The sequence below is a fragment of the Rana temporaria genome, chromosome 1 (assembly GCF_905171775.1).
Source record: "Rana temporaria chromosome 1, aRanTem1.1, whole genome shotgun sequence".
NCBI classification, from domain to species: Eukaryota; Metazoa; Chordata; class Amphibia; order Anura; family Ranidae; genus Rana; species Rana temporaria.
The window spans coordinates 388,868,229-388,879,407 of NC_053489.1; the positions used below are offsets into that span (position 1 = coordinate 388,868,229).

The 11,179-nt window shown below is 47.7% G+C and overlaps 1 protein-coding gene across 2 annotated transcripts in view; it reads right to left on the reverse strand.

The window, feature by feature from the left end:
* REST (RE1 silencing transcription factor) overlaps positions 1-5,113 on the reverse strand; it is a 50,934-nt gene extending 45,821 nt beyond the window's left edge. Inside the window, exon 1 of one of the 2 annotated variants that reach the window (XM_040322571.1) lies at positions 4,967-5,113. The gene's annotated coding sequence lies outside the window, so the exon portion shown is untranslated. Of the gene's footprint in view, positions 1-4,962 lie in introns of both variants that reach the window. The other variant, XM_040322572.1, reaches the window with a different exon arrangement.
* Positions 5,114-11,179: the final 6,066 nt, after the last annotated feature.

Sequence of the window (11,179 nt, forward strand, 5' to 3'; positions counted from 1 at the left end):
AACCGAATAGGTGTAAGCATCTTATTATTTTTGCTGGATCAGATCTTTATAAACATCTGACAATGTATTGCCAGCATTTTAAATCTGTGTAATCTCTTTATTCAAGTTTTTGAGAATATAAAGTAAATACAAGAAAAGAAGAATACAGTTGGAGAGACAAGATGCATCATATGCATATGAAAAGACCAATCCATAGAAATCAAGAATTAGTGTAATCTCCATACTCGAATGTCAATGCAAATAACCCCAACTAGTTATCATGAATACATATCGTCAAAACAGATAAACATTTGGTTACGTTTCCGTAATAACTACAACTGGTAGTAAATAATATCCATAGAAACTTAAAGTACACAAATTAATAAGTGACAATCAGTACAGGTTTCTCCTTACTCCTGTTGATAACTCACAGATCAGGAAAGTGAGATGCTACCTCACAATCTCAGTTAGAAAGGCGCAGAAATCCTTTGTTTACAGCTGCGGATGAGAGGGGCTAGGTAAAGCAGCCTGCCCCATTCACTATAATGACAGGTCGCCGGTGGCCAGAGCTATGGGCAGCTCTCCATACAGCAAGCAATCACTATGCTGTTGCTGCCGGTTACCTGTCAAGGGTCACATATGCATCTGTGCATTTTCAACCAGTGCGTTTTTTGGAAAAGGGTCAGGGACTTTTTTTGCCTGCAGCAGGTTGCGTTCTTGGTTTCATAGACTTCAACTGAACAGCAGGAGAAACTCATCAAAATCAAGTTTTTGATGCGTTTCCCTTGCATCAAAAAGGTGTGTCAAAAAATAAAAACAAAAAACCCACTGGGAAAATGCATCAACCACAACGCGCATATGTGTGAACCTAGCATTAAACCACGGGGTTACCGCAGCCTAATGCTTGGTTCAAACCTATGCAGTTTGCGTTTGATCCGTTTCTTCAGTGCTTTTTGCACATGCAATTTTTATGCTTTTTTTTTTTTTTTAACCACAGTAAAAAAAAAATACACTGCATGTGTAAATTAGGGGTGGAGCACTGCTATTTAAGCCGAAAACATGCAAAAATCGCTCATGACGGACATTTTCAGGCGTTTCCATTAAATACTATGGGACCCAACCTGACTCCAATCTCCAAATAGAAGCTCATGTACTTTCAGCAACAAGCATGTTGCTTCAGGTGACAGAACGCTCAGGTGTGAACATGGGCCATTAAAATTAATGGGATTAAAGGGAAACGCGCAAGATTCGCTGCGTTTCCCCGCATTGCACTGCTTAGCAAAAGCACCATGTCCATGCAATCTGCTGCGGGTATCAATGTTAGATTTAGCAACGTCCCCAAACAGATTGCATAGCGCAGTGCAATTGAAACAGAAATTCAGTTGGGGGGGGGGGGAATAAATATTTTTAAACCACATCCAATTCGCATATGTGTGAACATAGCCTGAATGGACACTCCCAGCAGTTTGCATATCTGCTGCTGGGAGACATGCGATTTTGCAGGGTTCCCGCATCACTGCAGCATGAACGTAATGCAAGAATGAGCACCAACGTGTTCCCAAACCCCACCAGGAATTCGGCACTGTGCTGCTAGTGAAACATTGTCCCGATGCAGGGCTGCAAAGATCGGGAAATGCCTCACTGCCCGTTATTAGCGCAGCGCCAACTTCCTGGCGGGCTCTGCACGTGGGGTTTACAAACATGCCAGAGCTCATCCTTAAAGGAGTTGTAAAGGAAAAAAAAAAGTCACCTTAACGCAATCTATGCATTAAAGCGGTTCCAGTGGCGTTGCTAGGGGGGTGCGGGCCGCACCGGGTGACACCCACTAGAGGGGTGACACCATTTTTTTTTTTTTAGCTGACATGACCAGAGGTGCAGGTGGCTGTGTAATGTAAAAGGGGTGCAGTGATGCAGGGTGTTGTGTAATGTAAAAGGGTCCAGAGGTGCAGGGGGCTATGAGATGTAAAGGGGGCCAGTGATGCAGGGTGCTGTGTAATGTAAAGGGGTCCAGAGGTGCAGGGTGCCGTGTAATGTAAAGGGGTGCAGAGGGCTGTGTAGTGTAAAAGGGTCCAGAGGTGCAGGGGGCTATGTGATGTAAAGGGGTGCAGAGGTGCAGGCGGCTGTGTAATGTAAAAGGGTTGCAGTGATGCAGGGTGCTGTGTAATGTAAAGGGGTCCAGTGATGCAGGGTGCTGTGTAATGTAAAAGGGGTGCAGAGGGCTGTGTAGTGTAAAAGGGTCCAGAGGTGCAGGGGGCTGTGTAATGTAAAGGGGGGCAGTGATGCAGGGTGCTGTGTAATGTAAAGGGGTCCAGTGATGCAGGGTGCTGTGTAATGTAAAAGGGCCCAGAGGTGCAGGTGGCTTTGTAATGTAAAAGGGTCCAGAGGTGCAGGGTGCTGTGTAATGTAAAGGGGTGCAGAGGGCTGTGTAGTGTAAAAGGGTCCAGAGGTGCAGGGGGCTATGTGATGTAAAGGGGTGCAGGGTGCTGTGTAATGTAAAGGGGTGCAGGGTGCTGTGTAATTTTAAAGGGGTCCAGTGATGCAGGGTACTGTGTAATTTTAAAGGGGTCCAGTGATGCAGGGGGCTGTGTAATGTAAAGGGGTCCAGTGATGCAGGGGACTGTGTAATGTAAAGGGGTCCAGAGGTGCAGGGTACTGTGCAATGTAAAGTGGTCCAGAGGTGCAGTTGTGGAGAGGGGTACACAGTAGTAACAAAAATATATTGAAGGATGCAGAGGTATGCAGGGGGCACAGTGGGGTGTTTTTACATTTTAACGTGTGGGGGGGGGGGGGGGGGTGCCAGATATTGGATCCGGGTGCCAAATGCTCTAGGTACGCCCCTGGCCTATAGGCTCCTGAGATGTGAATTCCGGTTCTGGAGAAAGAGAAGTGGGGGAGGGGACAAAAAATGGAGAGAAAGAAGAAGGGATAGAACGCACAAGAAAGATGGATAGGGAGAGAGAGAAAAGGGGAAGAAAGGAGAACAGAGAGCAAACAGTAGGGTGACACCATATTTTACCGCACCAGGTGACACCAACCCTAGTGACGCCACTGAGCGGTTCTCCACCCTAAAGTGGAGTCCCGCTGATCGGAACCCCCTCCTTTCATTTGACACCTTTCAGGGGAGAGGGGGGTGCAGACACCTGTCTAAAGACAGGTATTTGCACCCACTTCCGGCCACACGCTACGGGCGAAAGACAGGCATTCCGTCACATCCCGTCTGTCACCCGTTGTGTGCTGGGAACACTCGGCTCCCAGCACACAGCGTGTGAGCCAATCGGCGGGCGCATCGCGACTCGCGCATGCGCCGTAGGGAACCGGGCAGTGAAGCCGCAGCGCTTCACTTCCTGGTTCCCTCAGCGTGGATGGCGGGGGGAGCAGCAGAGTGACGAGCGATCGCTCGTGCTCTGCTGCGATCAGCGCTGGACTCCAGGACAGGTAAGTGTCCTAATATTAAAAGTCAGCAGCTGCAGTATTTGTAGCTGCTGGCTTTTAATATTTTGTTCCCATGGCACATCCGCTTTAAGGTGAAAAAACATCCGATGATGATGATGATGCTGGGGCCCCCCCCCCCCCCGTTTTACTTACCTGACGCCTCGAAAGTCCTGCGCTCGGTCCCGAGATCCGCCTGGCCGCTGAATGGCTGGAGCAGATGGATTGAGAGCAGCACAGCCATTGGCTGGCGCTGCTGTCAATCACATCCAGTGACACGGCCGAGTGATACAGTGAGCGGCTATGGCCGCTCGCTGTATCACGGGAGCGCGCCTGCAAGGACTCATCACCACGCAAGCTCTCTCTCATGAATGTGGCGACTTCTTGCGGGGAGGACCAGAGACAGCCGCCGAGGGACCCCAGAAGATGTGGATCGGGGCCACTCTGTGCAAAACGAACTGCACAGTGGAAGTATAACATGTTAGTTATTTTAAAGAATTATTTTTTTTTCCCCTTTAGTGACCCTTTAACCTTGCGGCCTGTACATATAATCCAAAAAGTGAACGAAAATTACCGCTTTGAATCGATCATACGATAAGCGGATCGTTAGGACAGAGCTTTCGAGAGACGATCACAATACTTCATCCAATAGGACAAACAGAATTTTTTTTGTAGGATATCAGATCATACTATTTTCATTTAATCTGTACAGTTGTCACCCAAAAATACACTACAACACTTCCGATTTTTTATTCTGTCGCACGAGAATTTTCGTAACCTCTCCATTTATGATATGCAACTCGCATGCAAAAAAAAAAAATAGAAAAAAAAATCTGTAGTCCGATTTTCAGATTTAGTGTACGGGCCATAAAAGAGAAGAACATATCACACATGGTAAAGAACACAAGGCCAGCCTCTGTCACATATGTGGCCACTGATTAGGTATGGGCCCCAGTTCCCCAGACACAGAAGCCGGCCATAGCACAGCAACTACGATCATCGTGCACGCCGTTTCCGCTCCTCTTGTTACACATCAAAGTACTACACAGCCATGCCCCTGAACAGGAGGCCGCTTATGGTGCAGGCTAAGAGGGGAGGACAAACAACACACACACCACCGGAGTCCCACACAGGAACCTAACACACCGCCAGGAAGGGGGCAATGAGAGAGACGAGGAGCCCCCTCCTCTCCATGTAAAACAAACTTTTGCTGCGGCCTGGGAGCGGATGCCGCCGCTAGCCCCCCCTACTGTCAGACCCCGGCCAAGCTCCTTCCATGTTTACACGGAGAGAGAGGGGGGGAGGACTGGCTCGCCCAGCCGTATAGAAGTTTGAAGTGTCCACCTAATCCCCGGCCAGCAACTCCGCCGCTCACCTCCACCTTCCCGCTCCGCTCACAACTTCTTTCACACGCTTTCCTCTTCTACAATCCCTCTACCAAACGCCGAACAACAACTTCTTACAGTCTCGGCCTAACCACCCCCCCACCCAAAACTCCGTCCAACTCTGAGCCCGCTCCGTACGGCGGCACAATACTATGTGCGATGTGCTCACCTACCGCTCCGCGATCAAAACTTCCACGGGAAACCGATCGCACCTTCTAACCGATGGCTGCCTGGATCACATTCCTACACACGCCGCGCATTCCTGGCCAGGCTCACCCTCTCCAATGTGCAACGACTGCAGGGAGCGCGCACGCTTCTTGCCCTCGGCTCCGCGCTCGTGCCCGCTCTAGTTCCTTCCTCAGTCATGTTCACCTGGAGCCAGTGACCGGCTGGGGGGGGGTTAGAGAAGCTTACAACAATAGAGCTTTGTGGAGCTGTTTAGTGTCCTGAGGGTTTTACACAGCCGACCTTCAGGAACATGCTTGTGGTGGATGAAGGAATTCTGGAAAATTAGGTGTGAAAGCAGTGCCAGTCGTTGGGCTTCTAGTAGCCAAGTTAATAGGAATGTATGGCCAAAACTATATAAGCTGCTTCTCTTCTGGCTCTCAGGAGTTCCACATAGGCCTGCTTCACGTGGTTGGAAAGGCAAAGGGCTGGATGCATTCCAGATGCTCTTCTGCATGCGTTTTTTTTTTATGCAGTCCAGTAAATTTATTTCCCGTCTTTTTTTTCTTAAAGCGGAGTTCCACCCAAAATTTGAAATTTTTGGATTCCTCCCCCCTCCGGTGTCACATTTGGCATCTTTCAGGGGGGAGCAGATACCTGTGTAATCCAGTTATTTGCTCCCACTTCCGGGTATAGAACGCTGCAGTATCTGAGGCGATCTACGCCATGTCCAGCCCCTCCTCCATCCCCCCTGCTGTTTTCTGGGAGACACACAGGTCCCAGAAGCTAGCAGGGACCATTGAGATCACACAGCGTGACTTGTGCACGAAGATGGCGGCGCCTCCACCCGAGGGACAGATCGGCTTCAGGTGCCGACATCGCATGCGCCCTGGACAGGTAAATGTCCGTATATTAAAAGTCAGCAGCTGCAGTATTTGTACCTGCTGACTTATAATAAATTTTTTCAGGTCAGGATTGCATCAGTATCAGGTCAGGATTTTATACTGTTCATCAATGAATGACATGTGCTGTTCAGAAGAGTTCCCATAGAAGTCAATGGGCCTGAATTCGCACCTGAGCCGGACAGCATTGCCTAGAAAACGCACACGTTTTTTGGCCAATGCGGAGTGCAAAGATGCAGTGTGCACAGTGTTTTCCATGTATTACAATGGCTCTAGTTCAGACCAATGCAGTCAGTTTCTGCACCTGGAACTGACTGCACTGGTGTGAACTAGAGTCATTGGAAAACACTGCATGCATTTTTAGTGCAGAAAAAAGCGCCCGGAACTGCATCTGGTGTGAACTACAGCTATTGGAATACATGCAGAACACTGCGTGCATTTTTAGGGCCAGTTCACACCACAAAAATGCACTCTGGATACATTCCGGATCAGTTTTTGCTTACAGTTCACACCACACGCAATTCCAGTGCGTTTTTGATAAAATTTGCTATGTTCCAGTTTTTTCTGCACTTGAAATTGACTGCACTGGTGTGAACTCGAACCATTGTAATACAGTACATGGAAAACGCTGTGCATGCATTTTTAGTGCAGAAAAAAAGTGCACTGAACCGCATCTGGTGTGAACTAGCACTGAATCAGGACATGTGTGTCCCAGTGCATTTTTGGTGCATTTTTAAGTTTCAGCGTAGGCAAAATGTGGCATGTTTTACTTTTTTTATGGAACTGGAACTGCAAGCACTGGTGTGAACTATGCCATTGTCATTGAAAATCATTTTTAGCAGTTGGTTGCTATGAGTTAAAACATCCACACGTTTTACCCTGCTGCCAGACATCCATTAGACACGCTCCTTTAGTCAATGAAAAGTCTCTTGCTTGTTTTTGTTATTTTATTGTGGGATTGAACTTTACGAAGATGAAACCGTTGTAGACCGGGGCATGCATTACCCCCTCATGGCAGCAACCGGCTAATTGAGAAGATTTAATGGTGATGGACTTCTGATCCCAGCAAGTCTGACTTGCAAATCCTGCCTGTCCTCATGGCTGCATCGATTTGACACAAACTCCACAGTCTCTCCCTCTGGTTCTGCACCCAGCTCCCTTGGCATGCCCCTTGCAGATCTCTCCTCTGTGCTTTCACTCACTGACACCTGCCCTGGGTGTGCGGCCCAACTGTCTCTCCTAGGTCCTGGACACCTGTCCATGACTGTGTAAGGAGAGGCTCCCGAGCTCCACCCCAGATGGGGTTGTCCCTCCTGCATGACAGTCTAGCACTCCATCCTTCAGTTCACCCAGCAGACTGACCATGGGTATATGTAGTAGGAGCCCTGCCAATCCTAGTTGGGCATTAGTCAGAGCTCTTCACATGTACCCCATGTCATATATAGACAGTTGCCCTTCACTCCACCCATAACCATCAACCTCCCCCCACTCCACCAGGTACTATTCCAACCCGCCCCCATACACGTCAATTCAGCTCATGTTCCATCACGGCACTAATTCTACACCCACCTATAAACATCGTAAAAGTCTAGTCATGACAAGTTCCCTGGGGCTCAAACCCGGCGTATCCAGCCACATTGAGCATATCCGCTTAAACCTGTCCGGACATCCCCGGTCAAACCTGCCCGGACATCCCCGGTGGTGTAACAGAGTTTAGACCCCTAATTTCTTCTCTACCTTTAAAAGCAAAAGATAAAAAAATACTTTTGGTCTTTTGCTTTAAGAAAAAATATTTACATGGCATAAGAACTGGAAGTGACTCTGTGACTGTTGCGGTACTCCTATAAAGGGCGCTTATTGACTCTTTACCCCATTGGTTACCTCAACTCTGCAAATTCTCTCTTACCTCTGACACCCTGGGTTCCATCATGTCACCAGCTGTGGTAGTAAATAGAGACTCACACAATATTAAAGAAACAGTTCAAATATGTTTACTGTAGTATCAAAACAGAAGATACATAAGTACATCAACTTTGACCAGTAATGAAAACACTCCTGTATATACCGCCCTTGATCTCAAACTTTTCTAATAAACTAAATTTCTACATCACAGGTAGGGAGGAGCTTCGAGTTTGTGTCGAACATGGGTTTGACTCGAATATTGGCTGTTCAATCGTTCGAAAATCAAACTATATTGACCGTTCGCGCCAAATTTGAGTTGCGCGTCACAGCCCATAATGCACTGCGTCATCGCAGTGCATTGCTGGCTGTTGATTGGCCAAGCATGCACTATGACCCGCATGCTTTGGCCAATCACAGCGCCGTCAGCACAGAGAGCCATAATTGGCCAAAAGCAGGGTGCCTTTGGCCAATCATGGCTCAGGGGGACTAAGTGCACGCCCCACTTTATATAAGGCCGCCTGCGCGTAGGCCTTGTGTAGTGTGTTGCGGCGGCGAAGAGAGAGAGATAGAGAGTCTCATTTCAGTTAGCTAGATTGAGCAGGCAGTTGATTTAGTTAGATCCAGTATGTTTAGTGTGTTATATACAGTACAGACCAAAAGTTTGGACACACCTTCTCATTCAAAGAGTTTTCTTTATTTTCATGACTATGAAAATTGTAGATTCACACTGAAGGCATCAAAACTATGAATTAACACGTGGAAATTATACATAACAAAAAAGTGTGAAACAACTGCAAATATATTTCATATTCTAGGTTCTTCAAAGTAGCCACCTTTTGCTTTGATTACTGCTTGGCACACTCTTGGCATTCTGTTGATGAGCTTCAAGAGGTAGTCACCTGGCGCAGCACCCCATCACTCCCCGTCTTGGTCAAATAGCCCTTACACAGCCTGGAGGTGTGTTTGGGGTCATTGTCCTGTTGAAAAATAAATGATGGTCCAGCTAAACGCAAACCGGATGGAATAGCATGCCGCTGCAAGATGCTGTGGTAGCCATGCTGGTTCAGTATGCCTTCAATTTTGAATAAACCCCCAACAGTGTCACCAGCAAAGCACCCCCACACCATCACACCTCCTTCTCCATGCTTCACGGTGGGAACCAGGCATGTAGAGTCCATCCGTTCACCTTTTCTGCGTCGCACAAAGACACGGGGGTTGGAACCAAAGATCTCAAGTTTGGACTCATCAGGCCAAAGCACAGATTTCCACTGGTCTAATGTCCATTCCTTGTGTTCTTTAGCCCAAACAAGTCTCTTCTGCTTGTTGCCTTTCTTTAGCAGTGGTTTCCTAGCAGATATTCTACCATGAAGGCCTGATTCACACAGTCTCCTCTTAACAGTTCTAGAGATGTGTCTGCTGCAAAAGGTGGCTACTTTGAAGAACCTAGAATATGAAATATATTTTCAGTTGTTTCACACTTTTTTGTTATGTATAATTCCACATGTGTTAATTCATAGTTTTGATGCCTTCAGTGTGAATTTACAATTTTCATAGTCATGAAAATAAAGAAAACTCTTTAAATGAGAAGGTGTATTCAAACTTTTGGTCTGTACTGTATATATTGTAGTAGTGTGGTACCCCAGGGGTGTGGTGACCCAGGATTCTCAACCAGGCAGGTTGAGGGGCTCCATGGTATTTGCTGGTTTAAGAGGAAACTGGCTTTTCAGTTTCCTCTGTATTTACTAAAATCCACTTTGGGACCTGGAGCCCGGGGATTTCGTAGAGATCCGGGTGGGATGAAATCCCCAGTCCTGAGTTCAGGCTTTAGAGGTGATCAGCACACTGATTGTGCAGGTGTGTGTGGGCCTAATAGGAGACTCAGGACCAGCATTCTGGGCTCCACCCTCCCCAGGAGTCCAGGCTTGCACGGGAGAACTCAGAGAGTGCAGGGGTGCACTGTGAAGTGGCTAGAGAAGCTGGAGAGTGCAGGCTGCACTGTGAAACCCCAGAGACCTGAGTCTAAGGTTGCTGACAGGAGTCAGGAGAGCTCCATGCTGGAGCCTGAGCAGTTGTGCTACTGCTGACAAGAGCCAGACAAGTATTTTCTTTGGCACGTATAAGCCAGGAGGCTGAAGGTACTGTTCTGTGTGGACAGTGAAAACCCCCTGCGTGGGAAACCTATGTTTGGATTTTGTTCATTTTTTGCCTTTTCAATAAAAGTGGGCCAACAAGCCCTTAAACATAGTTCCGGACTGGCGTGAATCGCTTAAAATCGCTTATCCCACTTGAGCTAAACACCCCCAATATTACAATATATATATATATATATATATACATTGCAGGCTTTGTGTTATCTTCCTTATTATCTTCCTAATAATACTGCAGGCAGTTGATTCTGCTAGCTGGAGTATATTCAGTCAGTGTACTGTATCCTGGGCACAGTGTGCAGCTAAACCTTTACTGCAGAGCGTTCCTGCTATTCTCTTCCTAATAATACTACAGGCAGGCAGTTGATTCAGCTAGCTGCAGTATATTAAGTCAGTGTACTGTATACTGGGCACAGTGTGCAGCTAAAACTCACTACACACAAATTCCTGTTGTTCTCTTCCTAATATACTACAGGCAGGCAGTTGATTCAGTTAGCTGCAGTATAATCAGTATATATATATATATATATATATACATCCCAGCTTTGTGCAGCTACATCTCACTGCAGGCCATTCCTTGTGTATCTATTCCAATACATCAAATACAGTATGTCTGGAAAGCCAACAAGGAGAGGCAGCCACTCACAGGCCAATAAAAGAGGGCAAGCAGGCTCTATGTCTAGAGGCAACAGTGCTGGTTGTGGACACGGTGCATCCTCATCAGCATGTGGCCGTGGGCCCAGAGTAGTGTGCCTGCCAATGCTGCTGCCAAAGCAGACTATTCCATTGGCTCCATGTCAACAGTCACTCCTTTCCTAGCCCCACCATCTATACGGAGGAGTCCCCCGAACTATTCGACCACAGTGTCGGGTACATGCTGCAGGAGGATGCACAGCCATTTGAAGGCTCCGATGATGGTATCCAGGTTGAGGAGGGGAGTAACGCAAGCCCAGAGAGAGGGGGTGCCCAAGAAGGGCAACAAAATGGCAGTCATGTTCCCCCAGCTGCAGCATACTACCAGGTTTGCTCCAGTGACGAGGAGGGGGGGGATGATGAGGTCACTGACGCTACATGGGTGACTGATAGGAGAGAGGAGGAGGCACATCTCCAATGAGGCAGGATGCCCTCCAGGGGCCAGCTTAAGGGCAGCCAACCAACTGCATCACACCGCAGAGCTGCGCATGTGCAGGTTGCTGCTGAATCTGCACGTTTTTCCAAAAGTTCTTTGGTGTGGGACTTTTTTGATATGTGTGCAGCAGATCGCACCATT